Genomic DNA, 14,642 nt, shown 5'->3' on the forward strand with positions numbered 1-14,642 from the left:
CTTAATTGATAGGTGATCTATTATGACGCAGGTATTAATTATATTTGTAGAACTCAATAAATACTTTATATTTCTTAAACAAGGACTGCTTGTCGATATGAAATTTCTCATCTCTTACTCCTCCCTTAATTAGGATGTAAATAGATTTTGAGATAGATGTAGACAATTTTAATATATTTCACACATTTAACATAGAATTGTGGTTGAATACTGGATGAACTACTCAAATTTTTTATCTTTAAATTATTTTTCAAAGATCAGTTTAGGAGAGCCCTAAACCAACAACAGATTAATCCCTTCGACTTGCATCTGGCTCATCACTTCCACTTGCTTGCTCAGACTCATCTCTTCCACTTGCTTCCTCAAGACTAGTCGTCTTCTTTTGCTTCCTCGTCGCCCACTTTCTCCCTCAGAGTCATATCTTCCACTTGCTTCCTCAGATTCATTGCTTCCACTGGCTTCAGAATCACCACCCCCACTTTCTCCCTCAGAGTCATCGCTTCCACTTGCTTCCTCAGATTCATTGCTTCCACTGGCTTCAGGATCACCACTCCCACTTGCTGCATGCTCATCTTGTTCTTGTTGCGACATGACATGACATTTTAATTTCTCAGCATCTTCGGCATACAATAGGCACATCCCACACTTTCCCACCACCATATTGAATTCCAATCCCACGTCAAACCAGAAGTGAACAGAGACCTCAGTGACGCGGTCGTAAAAAGCAGAGGACCATTTTGTTCTCTCTTCATATTCAAGGTCTTTATAGAATACGAACACATGCTGTGTATTTATGTCAAAAGGAAAATAATCAAATCCTATAGTGAAAGAACAATTGATTTCATGGCTTTCCCCCGCTCCAGTTTTGAAATTGTACTTGCATTCAAACACCTTATATCCATAAACGCATCCGGATGCAACAAAAGAGAGAGCGAATCCCAAGAAACCTTCACGAAACCAATTTGCAGGAAGCCTGACATTTATTGAAGCCCCCTCATTTTGATGTACGAACCATTTTGGAATTTCATCTCCCGGACATACAATGGTAACTGAGGGCCCAGAGTACTTTTTAAAGTACTTTTCCTGCAACATTGATTGACATCTTGTTACTTAACAGAGAGAGAGAGAGAGAGATACATAATCTTCCTCTTTAAACTTTTCCTGCAACATTGATTGACATCATGTTACTTGAGAGAGAGAGAGAGAGAGAGAGAGAGAGAGACATACATGATCTTTCTCGGACAAACAATAGCAACCTTCCTCTTCTTCGTTTAAATTTGAAGATGCAGTAGAGAAACATACGAAATCTTCTTTCTCTTCTTTTAACTTTGAAGACACAGTTGCCACTCGCATGATTCTAAGCTGTGAATCAACCATTATGCTGCTCCTTGCATCATAACCCAAGCTTGGACAACAATAAAAAGTATGTTCCTCTTGTAGCAATTCATATCTATTCCAACATCGTGTAATTGCAGTCCTTGAACTCAATACTGTCTTCAGTGATGCGCAGCAATTTGCATGAAGACGACGTACCATTGGGAGCTCTGGTAAAGATCGAAGGCTCATTCACCTGAATAAGCACAGCCGAGACAGCTGAGAAACTTGTTTAATGCTTAAGGGTATTCTCCGAATTTCAGTTCCTCCCAGATCAAGAACCCGTAATGAGGTTGAGCAAATGACACCCTCAGGGATTTCTAATATACCGCTGCCATGGAGGTTTAGTACTTCAAGAGAGAGAAAACCAACTGAGCCAGTCGGCTGAGGACACTTTTTAAGTTTCCGACAGTAACTAAAGCTGAGCGTTTTGATATTTGTTAATTCGTAGATGCTACTTGGGACAACTTTAAGTTCAGAGCAACGAGAGAGATCAAGTTCCTCAAGAGATTTCAACTCACAAATTCTCGGTAGGAGACTCGCAATATTCATGGAATTCATCAGTTTAAGTTTGGTGAGACAAAGGAGACACCTCATTGATGATGTGGGCAATACTTCTATTCTTGTGTGAGACAAATCTAATTTACCAATACCCCCGGGAAGCTCCCAAAACTTTTCAAGAGAGGTGCAGCCATTTAGACTAAAAGCACCAGAGACTTTCAGCTTGCAAGTGTTGCTTGGAAGTTCCTTGAGTTTTTCACAATGGGCAATATCCAAGGAAGAAATTCTTTCATGAGACCAAACTGATGACGGCAACTCCTTTATGCCAGTGTAGCTTAAACTTAAGAATTTAATATTGTCTGGCATCTCTGGAAGATACTCGAGACTCTTGCACTCTGAAAGATTAAGATGAGTAAGTTTGTCAAGATGTTTAAAATGCTGAGGAATTTCAACCAAACTTTTACATCTAGAAAGATTCATATGCTCAATACTGCCTGGCATCTCTGGAAGATACTTGAGACTCTTGCACCGTGAAAGATTAAGATGAGTAAGTTTGTCAAGATTTTTAAAATGCTGAGGAATTTCAACCAAACTTTCACATTTAGAAAGATCCATGTGCTCAATATTTGGACTCCCCAAGATATTTGGAAGTGCAGTTAGATGTTGGCATTCACAAAGGTCGATCACTTTTAAGTTCTTAGGATTCTGTAACAAATCAAAGAGAAATGGTAAGAATTAACAACTTAGTCTGAATAAGTTTCTGCACTACATCTTACACAAAATAGAAAAACTATAACAAGCACATATACCTGGCCTCCATCCCAAAGTTGCGTGACTTCGCTGAAGCAAATGTAAAGCTCAACAAGATTTTCAGGAGAAAATTCTGGGGGCAAAGATTTCAAAGGATATCCCAACCACTCAAGATAACGAAGAGAATTGGGAAGAAAGATAGCTTTAAGGTTTAATGTTTCGCTACACACATAATCAATTTTGAGCAATCTCATATTATACATCTTTTTGAAGTCTGCACTATCCAAGTTTTGCTCTCCAATCCTTGACCACCGGGGAAAGATTATGGCTTGAACGTTTTCAGTTCCCTGACAACCAACAGCAAAGTACAAATGTGAACACACTAACACACAACAAAATTTAATCAAAACTACATCTGTAGGAATATGACTTATTTTTTGTAAATGAGTTTTCTCTAGCTGTCTTCTCATAGCAAGTACACAGTATTTTATCGATCTATTTCTTTTCTTTATTGTTTAAAAAAATTGTGAATCCACTTGCAGCTCTTACCGTGTTATTTTTCAATACATGATAGATATCCTCTTCAGTGAACAACCTACTGCGTCTTCCAGGCTCTTCAATACATTGTTCGCGAACAATTGACCAACCCATTTCTTGTACCAAATCATGCATATCTATGGTTTCCCGTTCCGAAGCAATCGATATGAGAGACCTATCACGGAGAACTCTAATTCCATCTGCCGCACATGAACCACCATGCCATTGGCCAACGTCTACCATCTTTTTTACATATTCAATATCTTCCCCTTTGTAAAAGCATGCTATATCAAGAAATACCATCTGCGCATTTCTTCCTAATCTATTATAGCTTACTTTGAACGTATATTGAATTTCTTCATTGGGATTATTTCTCAGTGTGCTCAATACACCTTCCCACTCTGCTTTGCTCTCACATTCAAAGAATAAGGAACCCAAAACTTCAAGAGCCAGTGGAATGCCTCCAGCATATTTTACCACCCTTGCCGACAACTCTGCATAATCTTCTCTAGGAAAGTTATCCTTGAAAGCATGAAGTTGAAAGAGCCGAAGAGCGTCATCAGTTTTTATTTTCTGAACCTGATATATATATTTTTCATCACTAACAGCTTTCTTGAGTACGCCCCGTTCTCTACTTGTTACGATGATTCTACTTCCATCTTCGTAGTCTCCAGCTAGATCTTTTATTTGCCTCCAGTCACTAACATCATCAAAAACAATGAGAACCTTTGTACGGCTGAGCCTTTCTTTAACATTCTTCTTATCTATGGAGAGATTTTCTTCCTTTAAGATCTCTCTAAGAAGTGTATTTTGCAATTGATCGGCTCCGTCTGTTTGCTCTGATTTCTCCCTAACATTTTTAAGAAAACAACAAGCTTCGAACTCAGAAGAGAGTCTGTTGAACACAGCCTTAGCAAGGGTGGTCTTTCCAATACCACCCATACCCCAGATGCCTACAGTGCAAACACCTTGCCAGTCATTAGTGCTTAATAACGATTCAACTTGCTCGATGCGGCCTTTAATTCCAACCATGTCCTTTAAATCACATGAGGTTTCACGTTTCAATTTCGTTGAAATATCTTCCACAACGTTCGTAATGAAATCAGCCTCCGTCCTGCAAAATAGGATTACAAATGATAAGCGATATATAGTAAGTAATGCGTTCAAAGACACTGTTCATTTCCTTTGTATTTTTTATTTTTGCATAGTAGAATTACTAATATGCCCTTTGGCCCAGCTGTTGTCAAATTTTCCCACGTGTTGGTCATCTGAGGTTGCTTTCCTCAGGTGTCGCTCCCTCTCTTCGACATCATTGTTCCTCTTTGCGAGTAGAAGCCGATCTAGTAGCAGCAGCAAAACTATAGAGCAAGATTTGTTCATGAAGGAAAGAGATTTAGTCCCTCTGTATGCGAACAAGGTAAAACCCACCACTCCACCCTGCTCAATCTCAAAGTTTCATGGATTTGAGCTAATTCGCACACCCATTTGTTTGCTTAGCGAGAAAGTTCGCATGAATTACAAGTTCTGCTTCAGCTGGGATAAGCTGTGTATTGTGTTTATACAAGTATATAAGGCAACGATGACCTTTATTCTTATTATTATTATTATTATTATTATTATTATTATTATTATTATTATTATTATTATGTGCTGAATGTTTATCAACATTCACGTTACTTATCAGCGTTCACGTTACTTAGTAAGGAAATGGTGAAGGCTGAGGACCAAAAGGCATTGTCTGTTGGCATAATTGGTGTCCCGAATGCCGGAAAGTCTGCACTCACTAATTATATGGTTTGTTGTTTTCGATTTTGTGGTTTAAAGGTGTTTAATTTGACCCTTATTTTTTACTTTTTTTTAATTTTTTTAATGAATGTTGAATATGGTGTTGGTTTAGCTAATGATTATATTGAGTGTAGTTTATGGTTTTATGGTTATGGTATTAAGTATTAAGTAGTTTTTTCATTTGAATAACAGTTTGCTTGGTGATGTGGTGATTCATTTTCGAAAAAAGATGTTTTTGTGATGGGGTTTTCGGTAAGGTACACACACGTTAGTATAGTGAAGTATTGGAGGGAAAGATATGGGGTAAACTTTCATGTTGTGTAAGTTTGGTGAATTGGTCATGGTTTAGAATTTTATGTCAAATATGGTTAATTTGTGTTTCTCAGTGTTATATTTGTATTGATTATGAATAAGGTTCAATTTACCTAATAAAAAATTTGAAGTCTATGTAATGAATATCCTTTCCTATAAACAATAAAAATAAAAATTTGAAAAGAAATAATCACAAGTAGAAATTGATGCAAGTTACAAAGTTAGTTACCATTTTTTGTTTGAATAATCAAACCCAGATAAACCGGTTGCTTCCACCAAAGCAGCTTTCCAAACGTTCACCTTATCCCTGGTGTCCTCACGATTTTCATGTTGAGCAAATGCATCTGCATAACTCCGCTTTTGTTTTCGCACATCTGATGGACTGGTGTCGTAAAAAATGGATACAACCATCTGGCCATATTTCCTTTTGCATTCGAGTATATGCACGAGTTCATTCAAGCACCATGTGGAAGACGCATAGTTTTCGGAGAAAATGATCACCGAAAGCCTTGATTTCTCTATTGCTTCTCGTAAGGCGGGTCCAATTTCGTCTCCTCTCTCCAGCCTGTAGTCCATGTAGGTTTCGATTTTCTTGCGAAGTAAGGCATCATAAAGATGGCTGGTAAAAGTAAGACGGGTGTCCTCACCTCTGAAACTAATAAACATGTCATACTTTTCTCGAAGAGGGGGGATATTAACATCATCAACAGCAGTAACAGAATCAGCAGCACCAGAAGAAGAAGTCCCAATCACCTCCATATCTCTATCTCTTAGAAAGACAAGAGAATGAAGCGATCCAAGGAAGTATTTGATTACAGAGAGAAGATAGAGAATCTGAACAATAGTTGCACCTGAAACTAGATCAGATTTTAGTACAACGAAATAAAAAAATTGTACTTTATTATGTGGACTAAGTTACAAATGCCAGGGAGGACAAAAATTCAAACTTTAGAGAGACAAGGATTAGTCACCTAAATTTTTTTTGATAATGCAACTATTAAAAGAAAATTTTGTCTGCAGCACACTGTAAGGCATCTTTCAATAAAATATAGACGATCGAGGAAATTATCAAAAAAGATTAGACCAAAAAGAAACCATAAAAAATAAAAAGACGAAATTGCTCATCAGCACATTCGGCGTTGAAATTGTGTGCATTCAAACAATTACTGAGCATGTGCACATAGTTACAAACCCCACCTCCTCCTCCTCCTGATGCGAGGAAGTTTCCTAGTTCTTACTGAGCATGTGCACAAAGTTACAAACACTCCAGAGAGGACAAAAATTAAATTAGAATTAGTCAACCAAAAAATATTTGATAATGCTACTACTTAAAATTTTTCTTTTAAATCTTCACCAAAAAATAAAATAAAATAAAAAATCTTTTAAATATGCTTAATTAAAAGACAGTTTTGTCGGAAGCACTCTTGCAAAGGCATCTTTTAAAAAAATATACGTACAAACAACTATCCAGGAAAATCATCAGAGATTAGACAAAAAAAAAGACGAAATCGCTGAAGCACCTTCGGTGCAGAAACAAGACAAGTTTTATAATTTTCGTGAAAGGGTCAACTCTGGAATCCAACAGCATAATCCATAAGCTTTAAATTTATAGATCTTTTAGACATATTGCAAACAAATTGTTATGACCAATTGGAAAACAAACAGCTGCAAACAAATTGGGAAAAAGGAAAAAAATTAACAAAGATGCAACACACATATTAAAACAACACATATAACATTATATGCAAACAAACTACTAAAATTAAAATTTCAATTTGAGTATAATAAAACCTAAACAGAATATGAAACTTTCTTCTAATTGTAAAAAATAAAATTAAACCAGATGATAAATTTGAACTCAATAATTTTTGAAGTTTTACCTTTTGTGTAGAGGATCCTGCAACGCAAACAAAACTAACTTGATGTTAAATAATGCCACGTTCTCAAACCCTGTGAAAAACCAACATAAATATTATTGAACAATAAATTTATTAAACTGTGAAGTAACGAAATTGTTAACCACCACCAAAGATGTTTTAACCTATAAAAGAAAAGAAAAAAAAGTTGAACCACACTACAAAAGACATAAACGGAAATACAAATTTAACACGGAATGACATTTGATATACCAAAAGATTTTAAAGAATGATACAAATATGTATAAACAATTATCAATATAATTAAAACAAATTTGTAAATTCTAAATTTGACATTAATTGTCAGCTCACCCTCTTTTTTTGCTTGCCAATTTCAGCAAAGGCACTTTGTAGCTTATATAAATTGTTGTGGCACTAATGTGCAATAGAAAACGTAGTCATAAATAAGATGTACGAAACAATAACACTATAACAATATTTTTTTTCATTCAAAGCAATGGCATATATATATAGGGAAGTGTTATTGGCACTTCAAAAATCTCATTCTACACTCTTCACAAGTGTATTTTTCTTTCCTCATATAGAAAGTTTGGAGTGTAGAATGAGATTTTTGGAGTGACAATAACAATTCCCTACATGTATATATAAACATTTATCAAAATGATTAACAGAAATTTGTAAATTCCAAACTTAACGCTACTTAGTAGCCGGACTCACCTTTTTTTTTCTTTCAATCTCAGCAAGAGCACTCTGTAGCTATATAAATTGCTCTGACAATGATCTGCAATAGAAAATACAGTTACAAATTAGATAATAACATTTTAAAAAAAATTACAAAGTTCACTCACTTTAAAATGAGAAATCACTATCTAGGTACATAATTTTTCTTCCTCTTTATTCTTAAGCTCCGTTTCTAAGAAAGATTAAAAAAAAATTTACAAAACACACACGCTTTAAACTAAGAAATCTCTATCCAGGCACATAATTTATCTTCCTCTTTATTTTTCCCCTTTCTTTTAACCAAATAATTTTTTTTTAATATAACTAAATATAAATCCCACATTGTAATCATCGTGCGGACTTCACTCAGCTACCTAAATGACTATATTCCTAAGTACACACACATATACATGTAAATACCTGGGCATTCTTATACAGAAATTTCATTCGTAAAACACACTCCATTTTTAATCCAACACAATATACACCTTAAATTATAATCTGAATGTAGCTGAACCTTATGATGTAATTAAAAAATAAACACAAAGAGAAAACGTTATCCACATCATCATTTGACTTTGTAACCATAATAGACAAACTTGCTTTACAACAATGAGTGCCTATACTGTTATCTACATAATCCTTGACTTTGTAACCACAATTTAAGCATTCATAGTCATGGCTACATCGTAGCCCTAGCTAAGGAAAATTGAATTCTCATACATATACATCAAAAAAGCCATCAAAATTGCCTAAATTCGCTATTTTTTATTACCAGAGCTCAAGAATACTGAATTCCACAAAACCCCAGCATTAGTAAACACTAAGCCCTGAAACAAAATTCAAAAGCAACAAGAAATGAACCCAAATTAGACCAATAAACACTCAAAAGCTTTACAATATTTTAGCTTTAATTAACCCCAAATTTGAAAACAAATTATGGAAACAACACAGGAAGTAAAACCCCATTCATCATCTCTCTACCAAAAGATGCAGAAACAGGTGTACCAAGCAGCAATTTAACTAATGAAAACAAGCATATTCAATATTCACAAATTACAAACTACAACAAACACATATCAAGCTCAAAAAACTGACTTGATCCAATTGACTTGACCCAAGTCTCCCTAAATAGACAAAAATCCAGCTAAAAGTTCAAAGCTCTGGGAAAATTTCAAAATACTCACCGGAGATAATTCCCTTGCAGAAAACACAGATGAATCAAAGATCCCGGAGAAGGGTTCTTGAATCCACAACAAGGCTTCCTTCTTTTTCCACAAAGACAAAACATTCCCGGTCAACAAAAAAACAAGTGCAACATACGATTCATATAAAAATTGTACTTTATTATGTGGACTAAGTAACAAATGCCAGGGAGGACAAAAATTCAAAATTTAGAGAGACAAGGATTAGTCACCTAAATTTTTTTTGATAATGCAACTATTAAAAGAAAATTTTGTCCGCAGCACTCTGTAAGGCATCTTTCAATAAAATATAGACTATCGAGGAAATTATCAAAGATTAGACCAAAAAGAAACCATAAAAAATAAAAAGACGGAATTGCTCATCAGCACATTCAGCGTAGAAATTGTGTGCATTCAAACAGAAGAAAGGTGAAAGAACGAAAAGTAGAGAATGAACCCCACCTCCTCCTCCTCCTGATGCGAGGAAGTTTCCTAGTTCTTACTGAGCATGTGCACAAAGTTACAAACACTCCAGATAGGACAAAAATTAAATTTGAAGAGACAAGGATTAGTCAACCAAAAAATATTTGATAATGCTACTGCTTAAAAATTTTCTTTTAAATATGCTTAATTAAAAGAAACAAAAATGAAAAAAAAAATATTTATTCACTCATAATGACAAGTTTTATAATTTTTGTGAAAGGGTCAGAAATCCAACATCATAATCCATAAGCTTTAAATTTATAGATCTTTTAGACATATTGCAAACAAATTGTTATGACCAATTGAAAAACAAACAGCTGCAAACAAATTGGGAAAAAGAAAAAAATTTACAAAGATGCAACACACATATTAAAACAACACATATAACATTAAATGCAAACAAACTACTAAAATTAAAATTTCAATTTGAGAATAATAAAACCTAAATAGAATATGAAACTTTCTTCTAATTGTACAAAATAAAAACCAGATGGTATAAATTGGAACTCAATAATTTTAGAAGTTTTAAATCACTTACCTTTTGTGTAGAGAATCTTGCAACGCAAACAAAACTAACTTGACGTTAAATAATGCCACGTTCTCAAACCCTATGAAAAAACAACATAAATATTATTGAACAATAAATTGATTAAACTGTGAAGTAACAAAATCGTTAACCACCACCAAAGATTTTTTACATGTAGGTGAGGCTTTGAAAAAAAACACCAAAATTTGGTTTTGTGAAATTAAATTTCTGCCCCATATTTCTTGTTTATGTTCTGTTTTAATTAGAGGATTAAACTAGTAATTTCATAGAGTTTTGGTTGATAATGAGTGTTTTATTAATTAGTAGAGATTAAAAAAATTTGTAAATTCTAAATATGACATTACTTGTCAGCTCACCCTTTTTTTTTTCTTTCCAATTTCAGCAAAGGCACTTTGTAGCTTATATAAATTGTTGTGGCACTAATCTGCAATAGAAAACGTAGTCATAAATAAGATGTACAAAACAATAACACTATAACAATATTTTTTTTCATTCAAAGCAATGGCAACACACACACACACATATGTAAGCATTTATCAAAATGATTAATAGAAATTTGTAAATTCCAAACTTAACGGTACTTAGTAGCCGGACTCACCTTTTTTTTTCTTTTTTTTTTTTTTTCTCAATCTCAACAAGAGCACTCTTTAGTTATACTAGCCTCTCTGCACGCACTAACGTGCGTACAAGAGGCATTTTTTCATCACGGGCGCTACGCGCCCCAAAGATGTGTTGTTTTAGATATTCTTATATTTCTTAAGTGATTATTTTATAAAATGTGTTTGTGTCCATCACAACAATTTCTTATTATTTTCAATTTTTTATTATGTTCAATCATCTAACTTAGTCTTTTTGCACCTACCCATTGTACCCAAAAATGAAATTTATGAATTGTACACTAACCAATCCACCTTTTTTTTCTTTTTTTTTTTTTGCTTGCTAATTATTATGGTGTCTTTTTTTTTTCTTCACATTATCTTCTCGAATTGGGGTTCAACATTAGAAGTTCTTTTCTCAAGTCTCAACATTAAGCAAAATGAAGAAAACAAAAGGCCAAAAGCAAAAAGCCACCTCTTCCGCTGTTATCACCTTCCCTTTTCTTCAATGCTCACTCCCAACAGAAAATCTATGGCAAGAATACACTTTCCCCCCTTCCTTTTTCTTCGAGCCTCAACAAATGGGTCTGCAACCAATGCCAACTGAAATAATTGAGGTTAAGCAAGAGGAGTTGATAAAGTTAGCAATTCACAAACCAAATTGAAAATCTAATTCCAAAATTCCAAACACCCACCAAATGGTTTCGGATAAAGTTTTAAAGTTGAATACACGTTACCGATACATAAGGGTACATAAGAATGAGAAGTATGAAAATTTTAAAACAAAGGGCCAATCGTGCTCTTTGGCAAATTGCAATTTAAGTTTGGCTGCTTTTCAGTTTCACTCTACCCTTAGATTTGTTCTTCTTTATGAGTAGACCTTCCAACCCAACATCCATCCACAGATATAATTGTCCCTAGCTACACCAACACGAATCCAAAATCATATATATTGTCCAATGTAAACTAATTCTTAGCTAATTAACATGTTCAAATCCTTATTTTCTCATAATAAAATAACAGAAAATTAAACCCAAAAATCAAAACAACCCCACTTGTAGTTTTAGCTCATTAATCCATTGGATAACTTGATGCCAAATTCAATCAGAAAACATACAATTAACAACAACCCAGAAGAGCCATCCAAAAAACCAACAAATTAACCAAAAAATACCACTTGTACTTTTAGCTTAGTCTTCCAATTGAATCAGATATACCATCAAATTTCAATCAGAAAATAGAAAATTAAGAACCCAGAATTTTCACTCACCTGCTGTGAAACTCGTCCCTGTTGAGCAGCAGTAGGAACAGGTAAACTGGGTGATATATACAACCGATTAAAACACTCAAACTTTAGCTGCTTCAGCTACATAACAGAAAAAGAAAAAAAAAGTTAATTTAACTATAATTAAGTAATCTGGTTTAAGATATATACCTCATCCCCAACATTCATGCCAAAATCGATATTGCACGGTATCTTATTCTCAATCAAATACGGTCCACCTACACGTTTCAAAATTCCTACAGTGTCAGTAATGATTTACCCTTTGTTTTGGCAAAAGGCTTTTTGCATACGCTAACATTTTAGTCAACCAATTTACATGATAGGAACCATAAATTGGCAGCACAACAAAAGAGGATCAACAAAAATCTCGACAATTACCTGAAACTACCATTCCACTTTTTTTCAATTGTGAAGCACTATACATGTTTCACTACCAAATGCTCATATACATGATCAAACCTAAAAAATAAAAATAAAAAATAAAAAATAAAATAAAATCGTTGGAGAATCATAAGATGAATGACTCACATGCTTTCTATCTTGGCAGCTTAGTTTCAGGAAGCGAACATGTGCACAATGGGACCGTCTATGCCTTCAGTTGAATGTGAGTTGAAAAGACTATTCGCAATAGCTTAAACCAACTCGGTCCCTCTCTTTATACATTCCTTCACTAATTCCTCCCTAAATACCATGAAAAAAACAAATCAGAATTTCACCCACTGAACAAAAACCCATCAGCATAGTGTGATAAATTCATTATTTCACTTATGACTGCCACTTTACTGATGGGATTAATCCAAATAAAATCCCAATTTCCAAAAGTAAATTTTCAATTAATTTCTCAAGAGCAATAATTTCAAAAAGCCCAGAAGTATACAAAATATTACCAAAAAATAGAGATATTGAATAAGTAAAGAAAAATAACTTAGAGAAGGGGATGGAGGGGAATCTGTGATGAGGGTCGAAGGCTATGAGATTACCCAGATCGACTTGAAAATGCTGATGCCGGGTCTCCATTGCCGCTTTCCTGCAGTTGCTTTTCATCCTCTCCATTCGACAGTCCAGGTCTGCAACCCAAAAACATACAGAAAAGATTAGCTTTGCGGTCGGATTATCAAATCATGCGGTTACAGGACCAACATGCACGCAAATAAAAAATTCATTAATTTGTTTTTTCTGAATCCATAATTCAGATTGGAGTTCGAATTCAACGGAAAAAAAAATACATAAATCCATCAAAAATTTTGCCCAGATGAAAAAAGAAATAAAGGATGAATTAGAAGCTTTTAGCAAAAGAGTTTAAATCAATAGGCCTCTCTCTCCCTCTCCCCTGTAAATTCACCGAACCTAGAAAAAGCCATCCGTAAATTCAAAACAACCCGCAAAATCACAAATACAAAATTGAAACAAAAATCCATGTGAACATCGAAAACCACAAAAACAAAATTAATACATAATTCAGAAAGTGGTGTACCTGATTTTGAAAAGCCTGTTGCATGCAGAGCACAAAACCCAGAATGGCAACAACAAAGAAGGAGATTTGTGACTGATTTTTTCAATCCTTTTTCTATTTCGAACGAATGGAAACCACACACTAATCTCGTGAAAACGAAAATGGATTTCCTTTCGGTTATTCATCTCTAAATATTAGTGGGGTGTGGGTAGTTACTCTTGAACCTCCCACTAAACTCAGTTTAGATCATGGGAATCCTCCAGATGAAACCGTCAACTGGTTGGCGCTTATTCCTCCTACATCATTTTTAGCATGTATTTACTTTTGATTATTTTTTTTTTTTGTCCTTCAACACAGTAGTTTTGTTTTTACCAGTTTGTCCCCATTTTCCGATTTTTGTGGATTTGGATTGTGAAGAAAACAAAGGGGCTTTCTTGGTATTTCTGAATGCTTCACCAAACTGGCATTCTCCCTTTATATATATAGATCTCGTGAAAACGAAAATGGATTTCCTTTCGGTTATTCATCTCTAAATATTAGTGGGGTGTGGGTAGTTACTCTTGAACCTCCCACTAAACTCAGTTCAGATCATGGGAATCCTCCAGATGAAACCGTCAACTGGTTGGCGCTTATTCCTCCTACATCATTTTTAGCATGTATTTACTTTTGATTATTTTTTTTTTTTTGTCCTTCAACACAGTAGTTTTGTTTTTACCAGTTTGTCCCTATTTTCCGATTTTTGTGGATTTGGATTGTGAAGAAAACAAAGGGGCTTTCTTGGTATTTCTGAATGCTTCACCAAACTGGCCTTCTCCCTTTATATATATAGATAAATTGCCCTGACAAATGATCTGCAATATAAAATACAGTTACAAATCAGATACACAAAGGACCAATATTACAATGAATATTTTTTTTTTTTTTCATTCAAAGCACTAATAACTGATAAATCACTATCTAGGCACAGTAATTTTTCTTCCTCTTTATTCATAAGCTCTGTTTCTAAGAAAGATTAAAAAAAATTTACAAAGCTCATTCATAAAACACACTCCATTTTTGATCCAACACAAATATACACCTTAAATTATAATTTGAATGTAGCTGAACGATGTAATTAAAAAATAGGAACAAAGAGAAAACGTTATCTACATCATCCTTGACTTTGTAACCATAATGACAAACTTGCTTTACAACAATGAGTGCCTATATTGTTATCTACATCATCCTGACTTTGTAAC

At 34.3% G+C, this 14,642-nt stretch overlaps 1 long non-coding RNA gene and 1 pseudogene across 1 annotated transcript; both read right to left on the bottom strand.

Annotated features, from left to right (window-relative positions):
• Nucleotides 1-153: 153 nt before the first annotated feature.
• On the bottom strand, nt 154-10,672 carry LOC137727587 (TMV resistance protein N-like; annotated as a pseudogene).
• Nucleotides 10,673-11,053: 381 nt separating this feature from the next.
• Nucleotides 11,054-13,634, bottom strand: LOC137727255 (uncharacterized). The gene is made up of 5 exons (XR_011067773.1): nt 13,426-13,634; nt 12,932-13,018; nt 12,480-12,632; nt 11,937-12,410; nt 11,054-11,253 (listed from the first exon to the last, which is right to left on the bottom strand). It is a non-coding gene; the product is annotated as an uncharacterized lncRNA (long non-coding RNA).
• Nucleotides 13,635-14,642: the final 1,008 nt, after the last annotated feature.

This window comes from Pyrus communis, chromosome 3, assembly GCF_963583255.1.
Source record: "Pyrus communis chromosome 3, drPyrComm1.1, whole genome shotgun sequence".
NCBI lineage: Eukaryota > Viridiplantae > Streptophyta > Magnoliopsida > Rosales > Rosaceae > Pyrus > Pyrus communis.